This window comes from Chenopodium album, chromosome 17 (assembly GCF_948465745.1).
Source record: "Chenopodium album chromosome 17, dcCheAlbu1.1, whole genome shotgun sequence".
Classification (NCBI taxonomy): domain Eukaryota; kingdom Viridiplantae; phylum Streptophyta; class Magnoliopsida; order Caryophyllales; family Amaranthaceae; genus Chenopodium; species Chenopodium album.
The window spans coordinates 34047399-34072026 of record NC_137850.1 but is presented as its reverse complement, the minus strand read 5'-3'; positions in this window follow the sequence as shown (position 1 = coordinate 34072026).

Below are 24628 nucleotides of genomic sequence, written 5' to 3'. Positions count from 1 at the left end.
GAAACCCATTTGATGCGTAATCCAAAGCTATTATTTAATTATTAATATTGCTAGTTATGAGTCAAAAGTAAGTTGACTTGTGATTAAATGGCAAGTATGTTTTATTATTTTTATTGATGATAGGATATTCATGATAATGTGGTGCATATGTACTTTGCTTTTGCTGATTCGTGCTATTGTGTTTGGGTTTTGGATTTCCTTGGTTGGCCCTACTATGACCCATTTATATGATGAGTAGAGGGTTGAAATAAAGGGGAAGTGACAGGTACTTGAAGCATGAAGAGCATGATGGGAATGAGTGTCTAGAGTTATTTGTTATGCTTTCCTAGTTTTATATTTTGAATGATTGATTATGGACTAACTTTGTTATAATTATTTTAATTTGGATTTTTAAAAGGGCCATGTTTGGATTGGTTCCAACTTGTGGTTTATTTATTTCTACTTTGTTTTGAGGTTGTGAACTCAAGTTTTATTTTGAAAATTGGTTTTTAATTTAGACTTCCGCTGTGTGACTTTGAAAAATAGCTTTAGCCGTTATTAGGGTGGCGGTAATATTTTGGATATTTCCTTAAAAGAGTTTTATTAGAGTAAAAAATTTGTTTTTAAAAGAAGGGAATTTCCAGGGTATTACATCCTTAGACTCTTAGTGAATCCAAATATTTTAGTGGACGCACTAAAACTTTGGAATCACCAATGTTTATGATTGTTGTGGCTTATGAGGTTGAGCATTATGCTCTTAATGAATCCATAGTGTTGTGGCCTTGTGGGGGTTAATAGCTACGATGTAGTATTTGTTGAGTTCTTGTGAATATGTTTTAACCCCAATGACTAAGTGCTATTGAGAAACCCTTGTGATTTACCTATGTGGTATTGAAGACTAGCCATCTTCTATGGAAAACTTTGGTGGATTTCCTAGAGGCTTCACTAGACCTAAAGTTAATATGCTTGGCTATAAAAGAGCATATCTCTTCGCGGAGTTCATATAAATTTTGAAGTAATGTATGTGTTGTTGGGGTTATGCACTAAATCTTGGAATTTTAAGGTTCGTCCATTCCATGATCAAGAGTCTTAAGAGTTGCAAGGTTTTTCCATCCTTAAACTTGTAGTTCATTGTCTCATACCACTAAGCACTAGATTTCATATTACTTATGTAATATCTATGTGTTATGTACTATAGAAACCTGATTGTGTCTCCCTAAAAACCAAACCCAGTGATGAATGCCTTTCACGTCATTTGATTATCGAACGTGGTGAAATGTGAAAAAGTCTCGTGATGCGTTTGTTTTTAATAAAAGTATTTCTTTCTGTTTTCCAAAATATTTCTTTTCATACCCTGTTTATGAAAATGTCTAGTCCATTTTAGTTTGGTCCATGATATGGGTCCAATAATGGTGTAGATGGATGGGGCTTGAAAAGAGCTTCCCAACGATATATCATAAGCCCAATTTCGATGAATAATGAGGAAGTTATGGCCAAAATACTAAATTAGGCCCAAAATGGTTTTATATGGCCTAATGATCAAGTGGAGGGCCCATTAATTATTATTCCTAAATTTATTAGGAATTGCTTTAATTTTCTAGATTAATCTAGAAGGTTATTTTAAATTCTAATAGAGTTAGGATTAATAATGATACTTTTACATTATTTAGAAAAAAACTGTAGGGAACATTTCAAGCATCCCACACTTGAGCCCCACTATGATCATACACTTAAGCATGGCGGCGTCCAAAGGGACGAAATCTAGAGCAAAATAGTCGCCAAAAAGTTTTAGGAACTTGTAAACCGTTCACAGGGTAAAGGTTACACCCCTTCACAATTCATGAGATCGCTAACTCCATAGTGGTCTGGAACCATGACTGGATATTCGGGGATGAAGGTACAAATCCAACATAAAAGAGATTGAATCTGCCCTAAATAGGCCTCTACTTTATTCTTCTTATATTCATGTGCGATTCCTAACTAACATAAAATCAATATATTAACCTTAAACCTTTTTAATCTATGTTGGTTGAATATTAATGCACAAACAAATGTATTATTGGCGATCACTTTTATTAAAATCACATTAGCCTAAATAAAATTATTAATTATCTTATTAAGCGTGATTTCAAGTACAAATTCTCTTTAAACCTACAAGAGAGGGCGTAATCAAGCAATAATAATAATAATATCAAGCAACATAATAATATATTGACACAACAAATCATCATCATCATAATAATATCAATAAAGCATAATATTAGCAAGACCCTAGGTATGATACTAACATGATTAATAACAAATCCAAGCATGTCACTAAACATTAAAAATTAAAGGTTTATCCCTAACATGATACTAACATAACAGAAGAAATAGAAAGAAACCTAAGCATGATACTAGAAAGCAATAAAAGCATCCTAACATGATACTAACATAATAGAAGAAATAGAAAGCAACCTAAGCATGATACTAGAAAGCAATAAAAGCATCCTAACATGATACTAGAAATTAATATAATCTAAGCATGCCTTCTATAGATATAGCAAAACTACTTACTTTATTGCCTCGTATCTCTTTCTATCAAAACAATACACACGTTAGTAACTTCAATAAAATATTAAATCAAACAATTAATTTAAATAATTAAAAGAGGGATTTGGGATCAAACCCTCAGAAATTATCAACCTTTCACATTTAAGGCGAAGGCAACTTCGAGCTTGGTTAGGTGCATCTAAGACTCGTGAATGCGGTATTGTATTTTGAAAAGGCTAAGCTTAGAAATCAAGAGAAAGAACAAGCTTTTATCTTTGAGAGAGAAGAGAATTAGAATTAGATGATTGTTGATGATTGTTGGTGACTGTAAATGGGGAAACAACGCCCCTATTTATAGAGAAAACATCCGGAACATTTAGAAAAGAGTCAGAATTTGACTCGAAGTAAAACAGACCCTATCGCGGCACGATAGGCTCTCCGCTGCGCGATGATGCGATCAGGATAAAAATCCTGTAAGGAGTCCTTTTCCTAATATAATTAGGTAATTAGTCTCCGTATTTTTCTTAGTTAAAATCAGTTTTATCTTTTAAAACACTTGTTTTATTTCAAATTGAATTCTTCATATTTTCTAAATAATATAAAATATAATTATTAATCCTAACTCTATTAGAATTTAAAATAACCTTCTAGATTAATCTAGAAAACTAAAGCAATTCCTAATAAATTTAGGAATAATAATTAATGGGCCCTCCACTTGATCATTGGGCCATATAAAACCATTTTGGGCCCAATTTAGTATTTTGGCTATAACTTCCTCATTATTCATCGGAATTGGGCTTATAATATATCGTTGAAAAGCTCTTTTCAAGCCCCATCAAACTACACCATTATTGGACTCATATCGTGGAATAAACTAAACTAGACTGGACATTTTCATAAATAGGGTATGATAAGAATTATTTTGGAAAACAGAAAGAAATATTTTTATTAAAAATAGACGCATCACGAAACTCTTTCACATTTCACCACGTTCGATAATCAAATGACGTGAAAGACATTCATCATTGGGTTTGGTTTTTGGGGAGACACAATCAGGTGTCTACAGAAGCCCCCACTTTGACTGAGTTTGGAGAAACATAAGTTTCGAAAACAAAAGTCAAAGTAGCGATAGGGACGGAGAATAATCCAAAACGTTCTGCGATCCTAAATCATTCTTGTAACACCGATACCTGAAAACTAGCGTTAGTTAAATAGATAAAAGAGTTAGGAACGCGTATCTTGCACCGTTGAACACACGTCTCTTGAGTAATTGATTTGTTTGTTACTGCATTTTGTTGTGACGATCTCTACAAGCAAGGGAACATTATCGAAGACCATTATGCTTGTAACGATCCTCAGTTTTGTTGTTCTGGCAATACCCCGCTGCTGTTGATGCTCACTCGTCTCTGAACAATGGAGCTTTGAATGATATGTCCACGCGTCTCTGAACCAAAGACCTTGATTATATGTCCACGCGTCTGTAGACACCCAAATGTGTCTCCCCAAAGCCAAACCCAGTGATGAATACCTTTCACGTCATTTGATTATCGAACAAAGTGAAAGTGTGAAAAGTCTAGTGGTGTGGATGTTTTTATTAAAATATCTCTCTTTCTATTTTTTTAAATATTTCTTCTTATACTCTATTTATGAAAATAGCCAGTCCAATTTAGTTTGGTACATGATAAGGGTCCAAGAATAGTGTAGTTGGATTAGGCTCGAAAAGAGTTTTTCAACGATATATTATAAGCCCAATTCCGATGAATAATGAGGAATTTATGGATTAAATTAAATTTGGCCTGAAATGAATTTTATATGTGGCCCAATGATCTAGAGGAGGGCCTATTAATTATTATTCCTAAAGTTATTAGGATTAATTTTAATCTTCTAGAATATCTAGAAGGTTCTTTTAAATTCTTATGGAATTAGGATTGATGATTATATTTTAAAGAGCTTTATTTGGAATAAAATAAGTTTTATATGATAAACCTGATTTTAATTTAATAAACACGGAATTTGGTGCTTAATCATATTAAGAAAAGGATTCCGCGTATAAATAACGTTTTATCTTTTAATTAGCACCAAATGACAGCGTCTGTCCCCTGGCGCTAATGTCTGTCCCCTGGCGCTGACATCTGTCCCCTGGCGCTGACGTCTGTCGCCTGGCGACAGATGCCAGTTTTATTCTGTATAGGACTTGATTTGTTTCTAGACTATTTTTCTATAAATAGGGGTCGTATCTCCCCGTTTTCATTCATCAACAATTCACAATCACCAATCATCTATTCTCTTCTCTCTCTATAAGCTAGAAGCTTTCTCTCTCTGTTCTTTTTCTAAACCTTCCCTTTTCAAAATACAAAATTCCACATACATTAGTTCTAGACACACCTAGCCAAGTTCGAAGTTGCCTTTGCCCTAGACGTGAAAGGTTGATAATTTATGAGGGTTTGGTCCCAAATCCCTATTTCAATTATTTAGTTTAGTTGTTTGATTTATTATTTTCCTTGAACTTACTAACGCGTGTATTTTGTTATTAGAAAGAGATACGAGGCATCCAAGTAAGTAATTTAATTGTTATTTTGATATAGAATTCATGCTTAGATTATTTTGTTAATTCCTATTATCATGTTAGGATGTTTTATTGCTTCCTAGTATCATGTTTAGGGTTAACTAATATTTCTAATATCATGTATGTTTATGATGCTTCCTATTTCTTTTCTAATATCATGTTAGTATCATGTTAGGGATAAAGCTTTGATCCTTATTGTTTAGTAACATGCTAGGATTTGTTATTAATCTTGTTCGTATCATGCCTAGGATCTTGCTATTATTATTATTATTATTATTATTATTATTATTATTATTATTATTATTATTATTATTATTATGCTTTATTGAGAATATTATTATGATGATGATGATTGTTATTATGTTGCTTGATATTGTTATTGTTATTGCTTGATCACGCCCTCTCTTGCAGGTTTGAAGGGAATTTATACTTGTAATCACGCTTAATAAGATAGTTAATAATCTTTTTTAGGCTAATATGATTATAATTCAAGTGATCGCCAATAATAGTTTTGTTTGTGCATTAAATTAAACCAACATAGATTAAACAGGTTTAGGGTTAACCTATTGATTGTATGTTAGTCAGAAAGTGCACATGGATATGAGAAGAATAAAGTAGAGGCCTATTATTAGGGCAGGTTCAATCTCTTTTAGGTTGGATTTGTACTTTCATCCCCGAATATCCAATAATGGTTCCAAACCACTATGGAGTTAGCGATCTCATGGATCGTGAAGGGGTGTAACCTTCACCCTGTGAACAGTTTACAAGTTCCTAAAACTTGTTGGCGACTCTTTTACTCTAGCTTCCTTCCTTTTAGACGCCGCCATGCTTAAGTGTATGATCAAAGTGGGGCTCAAGTGTGGAATGCTTGAAATATTCCCTACAGCGTCTCTGAACAAAAGACCTTGATGATATGTCCACGCGTCTCTAAACAAAAGAGCTTTTGATGAGGGATGTTGACTCATCTCTGAACAATGCAGCTTAAGGGAGATGTCCACGCGTCTCTGAACAAAGAGCTTTGATAGGGTGCCCACGCGTCTCTGAGCAAAGAGCTTTTATTGAAATGTCCACACGTCTCTGAACACAAGAGCTTTGAATGATATACCTACGCGTCACTGAGCAAAAGAGCTTGATTGGAATGTCCACTCGTCTTTGAACACAAGAGCTCTGATTGTTAGTTAAGATCGTTCTATTGGCTACGAACAGGAGCTTCAGTGACTGGCTGTATCCTGTAAAATCAAATATTGCCAAAAGACTTTGCTTGTGTTTTTCTTAGGGTTGACCTAAGGCTTGGTGTGCTTAACATAATGATTGCTTTGACTTGAGGTTGACTCAATGTGATTGACTGACTTGAGGTTGACTCAATATGCATGACTCATGTGTGCATTGTATTGTGACTGTGCTCGTAGACTCGAAATGTAGGAAAGCACAAATTTTCCGTCATTTTTGTGGAGGGTACCGACTTTCTCCTGAATAAGAAAGACGCAAAAATGAAGAAGTGAAGTGTTTGATGGTTCATATTTAATGAGCTTAGTCAAATGCATCTGCTGATGTTGTATCTCATGATGAAAGGATTGTAACATCCTAGGCTATCTCAATTGTTAACTCGATAATGAAAGTAATTAGGTAACTTAGGCGCGGAGGCTAGGTACTTCATACTTTGTGATGCGATGGTGAGTGATGAATGATTTTAATATGACAAGGCATGCTTCAACGTTGTGTTAAGATTTCATGACAAAGTGTTCCTAAAGGAAGGATTATTTAGTCATGTATCCGTGATGTGTTGTGAAAGTGACACTAAAGTTTGGCCGCAAAGGCTAAGTGTTTGAAAATATATTTTGAGAAGAGTCAAATGATGGTGACTCTTTAGGTTAGGTAGGCTAATGTTGTAGGGATCAAGCCCCCAAGTCTAGCTCTAAGTGGATAGGGATGAGAATTGGAGATCCCTTGATATGATTATGCGTGAATATGTATGTGAATGAATGCATGATTATTACAGCCACACCCCAATGTGAGGTTGCCTACGTATCCGTTAGGAATCAGGCCGAACGTAGCTCTAGCTGAACCTCGCACAAGTGTGTGTATACCTCAAAGAGGTATTTTGAAGGGTTTTAACGAGGTTAGGCTAAAGGTTGAAGAAGAAAAGATAAAGGCTCAAGACCCTAGATAAGCCCCCAAGGTGTGCTACCTTGCTTTTGAATCTTTGTATTTGTATGCTTGAGATTTCTCTCTTTTAAACTCTTTTTTGTTTATATTTTACTCTCTCTTTTTTTTTTTGCTTTTGCATTGTTTTTTTATTTTGATAGCTGTGGGCAATGCCGATCATGCGGTCTATCACTCACTTGGCATTTATGTTTCTCAGGCACGGTACCGAGCACTCGATAAGAGACGCAATATGAGACGTGTTCTTATCAAAGATATATTCATATCAAAGACATTGGAACACTTGCCCTTTTGCACACTATTTTTGCTATTTTAATCTTTTGAAATTTTTATAACATCACTCAAGCTTTTGTATTTGAAAATTGCATAGGTTGCACACTATCCCATCCCAAGGTTAGGTAGATGTGGGTTGAAAAAAGAAAGGCCAATTGTTAGACGAGGCTTAAAGTGTTTTATCAAGAAAGGATTGTATTTTTGAAGGGTGAGAGGTGATACGATATGGCTACAAGGGTGTTTCGAATCATTATTATACCTTGTGCTTAGTCCGACATGGATTTTTTTTTTTTTTTTTTTTTTTTTTTTTTTTTTTTGTAATGTAATGCGATGATCATATGTAAGAAAAGAAATTCTCATTTTATAAAAAGGAAAAAAGAAAAACCTACATAATAAATCTAAGGAAGAATAAAAGGTGCCTATGCTAGACTTGTTGGGAAAAAAAAAAAAAAAAGGAAAGAGGTCATGACATCTTGTCGTTAAAGCCCGCCTTATGTCTTGTGCTTTATCATCACTCGGTCTTCTTGCCAGCTGGAGGTATGGGAAGCTTGTTATTATCAATCAAATATTGGATGGCCTCTTTTAGCTTCCAACAACTTTCGGTAGCATGACCCCTACCTTGATGGTACTTGCAGTGTTGATTTGGGTTCCAACTAGGCAACCTCTTTTGAAGTGTAGGATCTTGAATAGGTCAAATGAGAGTAATGAGTCCCTTGGCATGGAGTTGATCGAAGGTAGTATCATAGCTCATCCCAATAGGGGTGAACTCTTTCCTTAGTTACTTTTTAGGTCCTTGATTATCCATGGCTAAGACTTCATTGAGGTCAAAGGTACTAACATTATTACTAGAGTAGGTGTGTTCAGAAGAAGAAGGATTGTCGTTCTTCTTTCCTTTCCAGCCACCGTTGTTACTATTGTTAGTAACTTTTTGTTTTGCAAGGTCATCTTCAATGTCAATGCCTATGTTATAGACGGCCTTGAAAGTATTCAAGTTGTGTTGGTATTTAAAATGCTTTGAATACTTCTCTTGGAGGTTCTTGATGAACATTCTTACGGACTCCTTTTCGGTAAGAACCTCTACCATCCTAGAGGAAGTTTCCCTCCACTTATTGAAAAAAGGAAGTGAATCCTTCATTTTCCTTTTTCTTTAGCATCTTAAGTTCCCCATGGTCAACTTCAACTTGAATACTGCACTTGTATCTATCAATGAAAGCGTTTGTTATAGAGTCCCAAAAAGAGATTTTCTCTTTCTTAAGGGAGAAAAACCATTGTTGACAAACGGTGTCGAGAGATAGTGAAAACAATGAGTGGAAAGCTTTCCTATCAATTCCCTTAATATTCATTTTAGTTTCAAAAGCTCTTAAATGAAAACAAGGTTATCAGTTGGTTTGAATTTAAGGATGTCATTGGCATTGAACTTCCGCGAAAGAAGTTCCTTGTCCACCGAGACCCCTTGTGAGCTAATTCCCTGATATTTATAATTGTTGGAAACTTTCTTAAGGCTTTCTTCTAAGCGCTCAAGTTATTGTTGCTTACTAGGATCATTGGCTTGAAGAGCGAGAGTTTTGAACATCTCAGTCAAGTTAGTCATGTTTTGTTTCAACTCGTCAACTTCTTTTTGGGAAGCCGTTTCTTAGCTTTCCTTCTTTAACGGATCGGTTTATGAAAGAGTAGTACTTGAATGAAGGTGTTGTCCTTGATTAAGTGCCTTTCTCTCTTTGACCAAGTGTTGTGGAAAGGGAGGTCATAGATACTTATTGTTAGTTATTTGACTATAACTCGGTTCAACATGCAATGGATAGGAAGAGATCATGGAAGAATGCGAGGAATGACATGTATGGTGAAATCATGTGGAGTGTGGAAAGATGATATAGATGGAGAGATGTTTTAGGAAGAATTTAGGAATAGAGTGGACCCCCAGCTCAAATGACGGAAAGAGCAACTCATGCATGAACCTAAGACATGGTCATAGTGAAACACATATACAAAGTGTGTGTTTAAAAAGTGGGTGAAAGTGGGCATGTCTTGATACTTGTGTAAGACCATGGAACTATGTGCCTAGACATAATTAAGGACTAAATAAAGCTTTAGTTATTAATAAAGTGATTAATTAGACTCGGCGTGAGGACTCGAGAAGAAAACTGAACCATCACCGAAGCAACGAAACTGTCGCGAAACGCCAGAGGCCATCGCGGCGCGATATGGTTATCGCGTTGCGATGGACACTTTCGTGTCGCGCCACAGGTCAAACCTTCGCGTCATTACTAAAACGTCAGTCTGGGCCTGTTTCTAGTGTACTACCTTAAGAGGGCAAGCCAATAGTCGTACTAAGTCAGAATTAGTCAATTTATTAGGCTTTAATTAACCATATAAATTAAATAATTAATTAATCAAAGTCCTATATAGTCATTAATTAGTTTATTTAGACTTATACACAAGTCAAACAAACTGTTAGTGTAAACACATATAGATTATGCATAAGCAAGAATGCACAAGTGGTCAAGTAAGCACAATATGATGCAATGAGTTTGCAACCTAACCATGGCTCTAGTTCTCTAAAGTTCAAGGATAAGGGTTAGTCAAAGAGGGTTCATGGTTATGAGTCCAAATGCATCGCGCGGAAGCCTTTCCTTCAGAAGGGTTGGCGAGTATGGATGGGACCCCACAAGTCAAACTTGTTTCCATGGTTTGGTGAATTCACAAACTCGGATGCACCCTTTGTTGCGATGAGCATTCTATTGGGTAGATGGAGCATGAATTCCTAGAGGGTTATGGCCATATGTAGAACACATATGGGTTCAGATAAAAGGGAAAAACTCAATCAGGAAGTAAAATCGAGCAAACAGTACTAGAACCGGTCAAAGCAAGAACGCAGATTTCTGGCTCGATATTGGAAGAACTTGGCGCGAGACAATAGGGACCATTGCGAGACAACAGCCCTGTCACACTGCGATATTGCTATCGCACCGCGATAGAGCCGTTGCACTGCGATGGGCACTATTTTCTTAGAGCCAGTTCTTGCATGCCTCATCAACTCTTTGTTTTCTTAGAATTTTCCAATTTTCGTAGCGTTTTTTCGATTCTAGTTGTGAAAGATATTTCGCAAATTTCCTACGTGTAAAAATCTTATTTTTTGACGCATTACGGATGGTCTATCCAATGCAGACCTTTTTATGCTTATGCCAATAATGTCAATCAAAATTACGCACATGAATACTTAGAACTTTTCGAGTCTCTTCCACACATTCTAAATTATTGCCAAAATAAATTTTAGGAATTAAAATAGAAATCCTCCCCAGTGAAGTCGCCAAAAAACTGTATGGAGTATTTCAACCATCCCACAATTGAGCCCAACTGTGATCATACACATAATCATGGTGGCATCCAAATGGAAGGAAGCTAGAGCAAAAGAGTCACTAACAACTTTTAGGAACTTGTAAACCGTTCACAAGGTGAAGGTTACACCCCTTCACGATCTGTGAGATCGCTAACTCCATAGTGGTCTGGAACCATGACTGGATATTCGGGGATGAAAGTATAAATCCAACCTAAAAGAGATTGAACCTGCCCTAAATAGGCCTCTACTTTATCCTTCTCATATTCATGTGCCCTTTCTGACTAACATACAAATAATATATTAACCTTAAACCTGTTTAATCTATGTTGGTTGAATATTAATGCACAACAAATCTATTATCGGCGATCACTTGTATTAAAATCACATTATCCTAAATAAAATTATTAATTATCTTATTCAGAGTTATTTCAAGTACAAATTCCCTTAAAACCTGCAAGAGAAGGCGTGATCAAGCAATAACAATAATAATATCAAGCAACATAATAATATATTGACACAACAAATCATCATCATCATAACAATATCAATAAAGCATAATATCAGCAAGACCCTTGACATTAAACTAACATGATTAATAACAAATCCTAACATGTCACTAAACATTAAAAATTAAAGCTTTATCCCTAACATGATACTAACATGATAGAAGAAATAGAAAGCAACCTAAGCATAATACTAGAAAGCAATAAAAGTACCCTAATGTAGACAACCAAATGTGTCTCCCCAATACCAAACCCAGTGAAGAATATCTTTTCACGTCATTTGATTATCGAACGAAGTGAAAGTGTGAAAAGTCTAGTGATATGGATGTTTTTATTAAAATATCTCTCTTTCTGTTTTTGAAAACATTTCTTTTCTTACTCTATTTATGAAAATAGCCAGTCCAATTTAGTTTGATCCATGATAATGGTTCAATAATAGTGCAGTTGGGTAGGGCTCAAAAAGAGCTTTCCAACGATACATTATAAGCCCAATTCCGATGAATAATGAGGAAGTTATGGCTTAAACTAAATTTGGCTCGAAATAGTTTTATACGCGGCCCGATGATTTAGAGGAGGGCCTATTAATTATTATTCCTAAAGTTATTAGGATTGGTTTTAATCTTCTAGAATATTTAGAAGGTTCTTTTTAATTCTAATGGAATTAAGGTTGGTAATTATATTTTAAAGAGTTTTATTTAGAATAAAATAAGTGTTTTATTATAAACCTGATTTTAATTTGATAAACACGGAATTTGCTGCTTAATCATATTAAGTAGAGGATTCCGTATAAAAGCGTGTTTTATCTTTTAATTAGCGCCAAACGACAATGTCTGTCGCCAAGCGCTGATGTCTGTCGCCTGGCGACAGATGCTAGTTTTATTTCGAATGGGACTTAATTTGTTTCCGGACTATTTTTCTATGAATAGGGTCCTAGACCTCCGTTTTCCATCATTCACAACTATCATCTCTCTATATTTTCTCTCTAAAAGCTAGAAGCTTTCTTTCTCTCTATTCTTTTTCTAAACCTTCCCTCTTACAAAATTACTCATTCACAAGTTCTAGAAACACCTAGCCAAGTTCAAAGTTGCCTTCTCCCTAGCCGTGAAAGGTTTGATAATTTTTGAGGGTTTGGTCCCAAATCTCTATTTCAATTATTTAAATTAATTGTTTGATTTATTATTTTCCTTGAAGTTACTAACGTGTGTATTTTGTTATTAGAGAGTGATACGAGGCATCCAAGTAAGTAATTTCTTTGATTATTACTTTGATATAAGAATCATGCTTTGATTGTTTTATTCCTAGTATCATGTTAGGATGTCTTTATTGATTCCTAGTATCATGTTAAGGTTGCTTCTTATTTCTTCCTTCTATCATGTTAGTATCATGTTAGGGATGAATCTTTGATCTTTATTGTTTAGTGACATGCTAGGATTTGTTATTAATCTTGTTAGTATCATGCCTAGGATCTTGCTATTATTATTATGCTTTATTGAGATTATTTTTATGATTGTGATTATTATGTTGCTTGATATATATATATATATATATATATATATATATATATATATATATATATATATATATATATATATATATATATATATATATATATATATATATATATATATTGTTATTTCTTGATCACGCCCTCTCTTACAGGTTTAAAGGGAATTTGTACTTGTAATCACACTTGATAAGATAATTAATAATCTTGTTTAGGCTAATATGATTATAATTTAAGTGATCGCCAATAATAGAGTTATTTGTACATTAATATTCAACCAACATAGATTAAATAGGTTTAGGGTTAATCTATTGATTGCATGTTAGTCAGAAAGAGCACATGAATACGAGAAGAATAAAGTAGAGGCCTATTTTTAGGGCTGGTTCAATCTTTTTTAGATTGGATTTGTACCCTCGTCCCCGAACTTCCAGTCATGGTTCTAGACCTATTGGAGTTAGGGGTGTAACCTTTACCCTATAAACGATTTACAAGCTCCTAAAACTTGTTGGCGACTATTTTGCTCTAGATTTTGTCCCTTTGGACGCCACCATGCTTAAGTGTATGATCACAGTGAGGCTCAAGTGTGGGATGCTTGAAATATTCCCTATAGTTTTTTGGCGACTCCGCTGGGGAGGATTTCTATTTTAATTCCTGAAATTTTGTTTTGGAAATGATTTAGAATGAGTGGATGAGACTCGAAAAGTTCTAAGTATTTCGTGTGTGTAATTTTGATTAACATTGTGGTATATGCATAAAAAGGTCGCATTGGAAAGACCATCCGAAATGCGTCAAAAACATAGGATTTTTACACATAGGAAATTCGGGAGATATCTTTCACAACTAAAGTCGAAATAACGCTGCGAAAAACTAGAAAATTCAAGAACAGAAAGCTGCCGAGGCATGTAGGAATTAGCGCTGAGAAAACTGCGTCATCGCCAAGCGACGGCTCTGTCGTCTGGCGACAATAATTGTCATCTGGCGACAGAAGCATCGTCTGGCGACAGATACTATTTTCTCGCGCTAAATTCTTCCAATACCGAGCAAGAAATCTACCTTCTTGTTTCGACTAGTTTCTAGTACTGTTTGCTCGATTTTACTTCCTGATTGAGTTTTCCCCTTTTTTCTGACACCCATATGTGTTCTACATATGGCCATAACCCTCTGGGGATTCACTCACGCCAACCATTCCAAAGGTAAGGCTTCCGCGAGGTGTATCTGGACTCATAACCATGGACCCTCTTTGACTAACCGATATCCTGAACTTTAGAGAACTAGAGCCATGGTTAGGTTGCAAACTCATTGCATCATATTGTGATTATTTGACTACTTGTGCATTATTTGTTTGTGCATAACCTATATGTGTTTCCACTAACCGTTTCTTTTACTTGTGAATGAGTTTAAATGAACTAATTAATGACTAAAGGACTTTGCTATATTAATTAATTAATAAATAAATGATTAAAGTTCGAATAAATTGATCAAAATTCACTTAGTACGACTTTTCGCTTGTCCCTTTAGAGTAAAAATACTGGAAAAAGTCCTAGACCAACGTTCTAGCAATGGTGTAGAGGTTTGGATTGTTGCGCCACGCGCTAGTTATTAGTGCCAGGCGACAATGTTGTCGTCTGGCGCTGGTCTTTAGCGTTTGGCGACAGTCCGTGTTTTTGCTCGAGTCTTGATGACGAGTCTAATTAACCAGTTTGCTTAATAGGTTTAACCAATTTATTAATGACAGTAGTCATGTTTTTAATTGAGTCTAAGCGCATAGTCCCATGGTCTCACATAAGAGTCAAAGCATGTCACTCACACTCACTAGTCTTAGCACACACATGTCATCATGACCATGTCTTAGGTTCATGCATGAGTCGTTCTTTCCGTCATTTGAATTTGGGGTCTACTCTATTCCTAATTTTTTCATATCTCTCCATCTACATCGTCTTTCCATTCTCTACATGCTTTATCCATATCACAACCTTCATTCTTCCTACCTCCTTCCATCTACTGCATGTTGAATAGAGTTCGAGATAAATAATTACCAAAACGTATCCATAATTTCCCTTTTCACAGCACTTGGTCAAGGAGAGAAGGGTGATTAATCAAGGACCACACCTTTGTTCAAGTACTACTTTTTGATAAACCAATTAGTCGGAAAAGAAAAGCTAAGAAGATAATGGCGTCTTAGGAAGAAGTTAACGAACTTAGGAAGGACGTGGCCAACTTAACTGAATTGATAAAGACCATGGCTCTTCAAATCAATGACCCTGTGAAGCAACAACAAATGGAGCTCATACAAGAAAGCTTGGGAAAACTCTCCAATGACTATAGATTCCAGGGCACTAGCTCACAAGGGGTCTCAGTGGAAAAGGAACTTCTTCCGCAGAATTTCAATGCCAATGACATCCCTAAGTTTAAGCCAACTGACAATCCTTATTTCCACTTAAGAGCTTTTGAAACCATAATGAACATTAAGGGGATTGATAGGAAAGTCTTTCACTCTTTGTTTTCTTTATCTCTTGAAACCGTTTGCCAACAATGGTTCTTTTCTCTCGATAAAGAGAAGATCTCTACTTAGGATGGAATAGTAAACGCTTTCATTGATAGATACAAATGTAACTTTCAAGTTGAAACTGACCATAGACAACTTGAGATGCTAAAGCAAAAAAAGACGAAGGGTTCACTTCTTTCTTTAACAAGTGGAGGGAGACTTCCGCTAGAATGGTTGAGGTTCCTACTGAAATAGAGTCTATAAGGATGTTCATCAAGAACCTTCAAGAGAAGTATTCAAAGCACTTGAAATATCAACACAACTTGAATACTTTCAAGGCTGTCTATGATATAGGCATTGACATCGAAGACGATCTTTTGCAAGTTGATAGTGCGAAAGGAAAGAAGAACGACCATCATTTTTCTTCCTCTCCCACTAATTAAATACATGCTACGAACACTTCTAAACAACGAATCCAAAGGTCGAAAAGAGTGTTCACTCCACTTGGTATGAGTTACGAGACAACCTTCGAAAAACTACACCACAAAGGACTACTCATGCCCATAGGACCTATCAAAGATCCAGTTCCAGAAGCCAGGCCACCTAAGTGGGATCCTAATAAACACTACAAATATCATCAAGGAAAGTGTCACGACACTGAGGAATGTTGGAAACTTAAGAAGCTATACAAGACTTGATCGATAACAATAATACTTCCGAAATTCTAGCCATCGCATAAGATCAAATATCCTTCGATCCTTCGCTCCTTATCACACCTGTAGGAGAGCCCATGATCGAGTCAGTCTATATAACCTTTATTAATGAAGTGACTATGATTGAGGAAGATGAAGGGGTTTTGTTAGGTGATGCCGAGGAAACTTTGTCAAGTCTAAGAGAAGACATTCGAAAACTACAAGATGTCATTGCCATGCTCTTGAACGTGGTAGAAGGACTAGCAACTCGGGTAATGGTTATCGAACAAAATTCGCACCAAGGATTCAATGAAGAACTCAATGCTCCTAGGCCACATGCAAGACGGGCCATTGAAGAATATACACCAATAGGAATGACTTATATTGAAGCTTTTGACTATTTTCACATTCGAAACCTTATCCATCCCATTGGTCCAATCAAAGACCCACCACTTGAGAAACGGCTTCCCAGCTAGGACCCAAACTCTTATTGCAAATATCATAGAGGCCATGGTCACACCATCGAAGAATGCTTCACCCTCAAAGACCTAATTCAAGATCTTGTTGATTCAAATTACCTTCGTGTTCCTCCGAGCAACAAGAAGGTCAAAATCTATAACAATGGTGGCAAGAGCAGGAAGAACGACAACCCTTCTTCTGTTTTTTCCTATCAGAATGAAAGTTGCATCGATAAAAAGATTTTGAAGACCAAAGAACAAGAAAGGAAGTTCACCCCAATTGGAATGAGCTATAATATCGCCTTTGATCGACTCCTTGCTAAGGGACTCATCACACTAATTGGACCTATGCAAGATCCTCCTCCTGAAAGGAGAACACCTGAATGGAATCTAGATTCCTATTGCAAGTACCATCAAAGCAACAGTCATACTACAAATCAATGTTACAAGTTTCGAAATCTCATTCAAGACCTCATCGAGGCAAACAAGCTTCCATTTCCCCCAACTGGCAAGAAGAGCAAGTGATGATAAGGCACAAGACAAGAGGCGAGCTTCAACGACAAGATTTCGTGACCTCCTTTTCTATCTTTTTTTTCATCCTTTCCCCAATAAGTCTAGCATAGGCACCTTTTATTTTCCTTAGATCTTATTTTGTAGGTTTTTCCTTTTTACCTTTTAATAAAATGAGCATTTATTTCCTTGCATATGATCATTGCATTGCATTAAAAAAAAATTTAAAAAAAATCTCGAGCTAAGCACAAGGTATACCAATGATTTGAGGCACCTCTTGTAGCCATATCATATCACTTTCACATTTTACATTTCAAATATACAACCCTTTCTTGGTAAAACACTTTGAGCTTCGTCTAACGATAGACCTTTCATTTTTTTTCAACCCACATTAACCTAACCTTGGGATGCGATGGTGTGCAATTTATGCAATTTTCAAATAATAAACGTTTGAGTGATTTTTCAAAAGATTAAAATAAGCAAAAAATAATCAAAATGTGCAAAAGGGAAATTGTTCCAATGTCTTTGATATAAACATGTCTTTGATAAGAACACGTCTCATATTGCATCTCTTATCGAGTGCTAGGTACCGTGCCTGAGAAACATGAAAGCCAAGTGAGTGATAGACCGCATGATCGGGATTGCCCACACTTATCAAAAAAAATGCAAAAGTAAAAAAAAGAGAGCAAAAAAAATAAACAAAAGAAAGAGAGTTAAAAAGTGAGGAAACCTCAAGCATAATAATACAAAGATTCAAAAGCAAGGTTGCACACCTTGGGGGCATATCTAGGGTCTTGAGCCTTTATCCCCTTCTTCTTCAACCTTTAGCCTAAACACGTTACAACCCTTCACAGACTTCTTTGAGGTATACACACACTTGTGCGAGGTTCGGCTAGAGCTACGTTCGGCCTGATTCCTAACGGATACGTAGGCAACCTCACATCGAGGTGCGGCCGTAATAAAAATGCATTCATATTCACATTCATGCATGATCATATCAAGAGATCTCCAATGCTCATCCCTATACATTTAGAGCTAGACTTGGGGGCTTGATCCCTACATTATTAGCTTACCTAGCCTAAGAGTCACCATTATTTGACTCTTTTCAAAAAAAAAATTCATACACTTAGCCTTTGCAGCCTAGCTTTAGTGTCACTTTCACACACACCACGGATACATAAACAAATAATCCTACCTTTAGGAACCTTTTGTCATGAAATCTTAACATGACGTTGAAGCATGCCTTGTCATATCAAGATCACTCATTATCATAATTCTTATTGCATTACAAAATATGAATTACTTAGCCTCCGTGCCTAAGCTACCCAAATACTTTCATCATCGAGTCAACAATCGAGATAGCCAAGGTTGAATTAATCCTTGCACTATGAGATACAACAGCAATGCGTACATTCGACTAAGCTCATTCAACATTCACATCCAACACTTCGATTCTTTTTTGCGTCTTTCTTTTTCAGGAGAAAGTCGGTACCCTCCACAAAAAATGACAGAAATATTTTGCTTTTCTACATTTTGAGTCAAGCACATGCATACACGAGTCATGCACGTTGAGTCATGTCACCTCGAATTGAGTCTAACACATGTGTCAAAACACATTAAGTCACACAAGGGTTACACACGTGTCAAAACACATTGAGTCAACCTCAAGTTAGTCAATCACCTTAGGTCAACCCTAAGAAAAACACCAGCAAAGTCTTTTGGCAATCTTTTGATTTTTACAGGATACAATCAGCAAAGCTCCTGTTCACAGCCAATCGAATGATCTCAATAAACATTAAAGTATCAAAGCTCTTTTGTTCAGAGACGCATGGACATATTATCAAGCTCTTTTGTTCAGAGACGCGTGGACATATTATCAAGCTCTTTTGTTCAGAGACGCGTGGACATATCAAAGCTCTTTTGTTCAAAGATGCGTGGACAATTTATCAAGCTCTTTTGTTTAGAGACGCGTGGACATTCCTATCAAGCTCTTTTGTTCAAAGACATGTGGACATATTATCAAGTTTTTTTGTTCATAGACGCGTGGGCATATCAAAGCTCTTTTGTTCACAGACGCGTGGACATTCATATTAAAGCTCTTTTGCTCAGAGACGCGTGAGCATCCTATCGAAGCTCCATTGTTTAGAGATGAGTGAACATCAACAGCAGCGAAGCGCGACCACAACATCAACAACAGTAAAACTGAAGATGGCTACAAGCAGTCACCTTCGACGACGTTCCCTAGGATGTGGAGAGTTGTCATAAACAATAGAAGATGGCTACAAGCGGAGTTATCTTCGATGGTGTTCCCTAAGATGTGGAAGACTAAAACAGCAGAAATTAAAGGCAGCTACAAGTGGAGCAGTCTTCAGGCGATGTCCCCTAGCTTGAGGAAGATCGTCAAACAAAAAATCGGTTACACTAGAGATGTGTGCTCGACGGTGCAAGATACGCGTTTCTTAACTCTTTTATCTGTTTAACTAACGCTAGTTTGCAGGTACAAGCGTTACAAGAATGATTTAGGATCGCAGAACGTTTGGAATCATTCTCCGTCCTTATCGCTACTTTGACTTTTGTTTTTAAAACTTGCATTTCTCCAAACTCAGTCAAAGTGGGAGCTTCTGTAGACACCCAAATGTGTCTCCCCAAAACCAAACCCGATGATGAATATATTTTCACGTCATTTGATTATCGAACGAAGTGAAAGTGTGAAAAGTCTAGTGATGTGGATGTTTTTAATTAAAATATCTCTCTTTCTGTTTTTGAAAACATTTATTTTCTTACTCTATTTATGAAAATAGCCAATCCAATTTAGTTTAGTCCATGATGAGAGTCCAATAATAGTGTAGTTGGGAGGGGCTCAAAATGAGCTTTCCAACGATATATTATAAGCACAATTCCGATTAATAATGAGGAAGTTATGGCTTAAACTAAATTTGGCCCGAAATGGTTTTATATGCGGCCCGATGATTTAGATGAGGGCCTATTAATTATTATTCCTAAAGTTATTAGGATTGATTTTAATTTTCTAGAATATTTAGAAGGTTCTTTTTAATTCTAATGGAATTAGGGTTGGTAATTATATTTTACAGAGTTTTATTTAGAATAAAATAAGTGTTTTATTATAAACCTGATTTTAATTTGATAAACATGGAATTTGCTGCTTAATCATATTAAGAAGAGGATTTCGTACAAAAGCGTGTTTTATCTTTTAATTAGCGCCAAACGACAATGTCTGTCGCCAGGCGCTAATGGCTGTCGCCTGGCGCTGATCTTGTCGCCTAACGCTGATGTCTGTTGCCTAGCGACAGATGCTAGTTTTATTTCGAATGGGACTTAATTTGTTTCCGGACTATTTTTCTATAAATAGGGTCCTAGACCTCCATTTTCCATCATTCACAACTATCATCTCTCTCTATTTTCTCTCTAAAAGCTAGAAGCTTTCTCTCTCTCTATTCTTTTTCTAAGCCTTCCCTCTTACAAAACTACTCATTCACAAGTTCTAGACACACCTAGCCAAGTTCGAAGTTGCCTTCGCCCTAGCCGTGAAAGGTTTGATAATTTATGAGGGTTTGGTCCCAAATCTCTATTTCAATTATTTAAATTCATTGTTTGATTTATTATTTTCCTTGAAGTTACTAACGTGTGTATTTTGTTATTAGAGAGAGATACGAGGCATCCAAGTAAGTAATGGCTTTGATTATTACTTTGATATAAGAATCATGCTTTGATTGTTTTAATTCCTAGTATCATGTTAGGATGTCTTTATTGATTCCTGGTATCATGTTAAGGTTGCTTCTTATTTCTTTCTTCTATCATGTTAGTATCATGTTAGGGATGAAGTTTTGATCTTTATTGTTTAGTGACATGCTAGGATTTGTTATTAATCTTGTTAGTATCATGCCTAGGATCTTGCTATTATTATTATGCTTTATTGAGATTATTTTTATGATTGTGATTATTATGTTGCTTGATATATATATTGTTATTTCTTGATCACGCCCTCTCTTACAGGTTTAAAGGGAATTTGTACTTGTAATCACGCTTGATAAGATAATTAATAATCTTGTTTAGGCTAATATGATTATAATTCAAGTGATCGCCAATAATAGAGTTATTTGTACATTAATATTCAACCAATATAGATTAAACAGGTTTAGGGTTAATCTATTGATTGCATGTTAGTCAGAAAGCGCACATGAATACGAGAAGAATAAAGTAGAGGCCTATTTTTAGGGCAGGTTCAATCTTTTTTAGGTTGGATTTGTACCCTCATCCCGAACTTCCTGTCATAGTTCTAGATCTATTGGAGTTAACGATCTCCTGGATCGTTAAGGGGTGTAATATTCACCCTGTGAATGGTTTACAAGTTCCTAAAACTTGTTGGCGACTCTTTTACTCTAGCTTCCTTCCTTTTGGACGCCACCATGCTTAAGTGTATGATCACAGTGGGGCTCAAGTGTGGGATGCTTGAAATATTCCCTACACCTAACATGATACTAGAAATTAATATAATCTAAGCATTCCTTCTATAGATATAGCAAAACTACTTACTTTGTTGCCTCATATCTCTTTCTATCAAAACAATACACACGTTAGTAACTTCAATAAAATATTAAATCAAATAATTAATTTAAATAATTAAAATAGGAATTTGGGACCAAACCCTTAGAAATTATTAACCTTTCACGTTTAGGGCGAAGGAAACTTCGAGCTTGGTTAGGTGCATCTAAGACTCGTGAATGCGGTATTGTATTTTGAAAAGGCTATCCTTAGAAATCAAGAGAAAGAACAAGCTTCTATCTTTGAGAGAAAAGAGAATTAGAATTAGATGATTGTTGATGATTGTTGGAGACTGAAAACGGGGAGATAACGCCCCTATTTACAAAGAAAACATCCGAAACGTTTAGAAAAGAGTCATGATTTGACTCAAAGTAAAACAGACCCTATCGCGACGCGATAGAGCTATCGCGACGCGACAGACCTTATCGCGATGCGATAGGCTCTCCGCAGCGCGATGCTGCGATCAGGATTAAAATCCTGTAAGGAGTCTTTTTTCCAATATAATTAGGTAATTAGAATACGTAATTATCTTAATTAAAATAAGTTTTATCTTTTAAAACACTTCTTTTATTTCAAATTAAGTTCTTCATCTTTTCTAAATAATATAAAAGTATAATTATTAATCGTAACTCTATTAGAATTTAAAATAACCTTCTAGATTAATCTAGAAAATCAAAGCAATTCCTAATAAATTTAGGAATAATAATTAATGGGCCCTCCACTTGATCATTAGGCCATATAAAACCATTTTGGGCCCAATTTAGTATTTTTGCATTACTTCCTCATTATTCATCGGAATTGGGCTTATAATATATTTTTGGAAAGCTCTTTTTAAGCCCCATCCAAATACACCATTATTGGACCCATATCATGGACCAAACTAAACTGGACTGGACATTTTCATAAATAGGGTATGAAAAGAAATATTTTGGAAAATAGAAAGAAATATTTTTATTAAAATTAGACGCATCACGAGACTCTTTCACATTTCACAATGTTCGATAATCAAATGATGTGAAAGGAATTCATCACAGGGTTTGGTTTTTGGGGAGACACAATCAGGTGTCTACATGTACTAATCTCCTCTTATGCCCGATATATTGCTTCTCATCTCTGTTTTGATTTTGATTTTCCTCGCTTTAGTGGGGGATTGTTGGATTAAAGAGAGTAAGATCCATGTTTTTAAAAGCTTGATCAGTTTACTCCACAAGTTGGTTGTGGCCTACAACGTTTGCCCACAAGTGAGTTGTGGAGTAGAATTTTTCATGTCTATTCTAGAAGGAAGGCTTACTCCATAAGTGGGTTTTGGCCTACAACGATTTCCCATAAGCGGGTTATGGAGTATAGACTTTTTAATGTCTAAAGTCATTCTCTTGGTATTCTTCTTCTTTATCTTGGATTCCCTTGTAACCCCCCATTAAAGTTACTAATTTGCCGATTTAATCAACCTCATTATTCTAATTTAATCATCTCATTGGTGTCTAGATTCATTATTTGTAACTCCTTGCACTGTTTATATATTGCTTAGAAATATTCTCAAAGAGAATAGACATACTACTATATACTTATCCACAAAGTGCTAAACACATTTCTTCTTCTTTTGGGCATAAGTTTATATGGCTCCAATGCTCACCAAAAAGTGCCTTTGGGTGAGAGTGGTGTGTAACCTTAGGGAACATACCTGTGATACAATGTGCACCCCGGTTGCGCCGGAATCCATTTCCAAAGTTAGTTTAGACATCACACACATGCATGAGAGGGGAGGAGAGGACGGGTATTGTCTCCTTCTCACGGCTACTGTTGTTGGCGTGGTGCTGGCGTCGGCTAATTGTTGTGGTGGTGGTAGCAGCTGACCACCAATGTGTGTGGGTGTGTGTGTGTGGTGTGAGGGTGAGGGGGTAAAAGAGGAAATAAAATAAGAGAAAAGAGAGAAAGTTTACCGCTTGGGTATTTTTTTCACCTTGGGGAAAAAATCTAGTTTTTGTTCTTGGGTGAATATCTATACTCTCTCTATAACTCTCCTTCATAGACTTTGTTTATTTACCCTTAATGAATCTTACTCCTACTCATGAAAAATAGATTTTGACTTTATTTTTAAATCTTTTTTACTTTAAAACTCCTTTATAATTTAAAAATTGCCCTAAAGTTTTAAATAGGATTTTTTTACTTTTACCACTAAAAAATGTTTAAATTTTTTTTACCGCCAAATCCTCAAAAATTTTTATTTCACCATCAAATAAAAAAAATTAAAGTTCCTTTTAACAACTAAAACCCAACTTCGATGAGTGAAAAACGTTGTGGGTCTCACCCTTTTCCCTTTCCCTCCAAATTTAATGCTACCCACCCCGATTTCTAACTTCTATTAAATAACCCCAATTAACCCTATTCAATTTCTTTCACTTTTTCACCTTCCTCTCATTAACTCCTCTGAATTTTACTTCTCTTCTCACTGTTCTCACTCAATTTTTTTTTCTTTGAATTCTCATCTCAACTCAAGGAGTAAGGAAGAGCTGGCCACACAAAAACCCAGAAACTCAACTTGAGTTCGTTACTTTTGGTAAGGTGGGGACCAAAAGCTTGCGACTTTACTAACATAGATTCGAGAATATGACAAATAAAGGTACTTTTAGCATCTTTATTGTACTTAGTGTGGGTAATTAGGGTTTTTTTGGATTTTTTAGGTTAAATTCGGGGATTTGAGGAAAAATAAGTATAAAACCCTAAACTTGCGAATCTGTGACATTTGTAGATGTATTATTGTTTGATTCAATTCTTGATTAATTATAAATTAGGGTTACTAATAGTTGGTATTTGGAATTGGATATGCCTGATTATTTAATTGCTAATTGTTTGTTATTCTGAATTTATTAATAATGGATGGCCTTGTATTTTGTGTAAAGTAACGGTTAAGCTACTTAGGAAATAATTTAGGACTAATTTAAGATATGGTTTGTTTATTATTTGTTCTGTGTGTTAGATAATGAATAAAGTGCATATTAAACTCTTATTGGGTGGAGGCTTTATACACTTTTTAATTAGTAGAAAAAAAAGGTTATTAAGTTG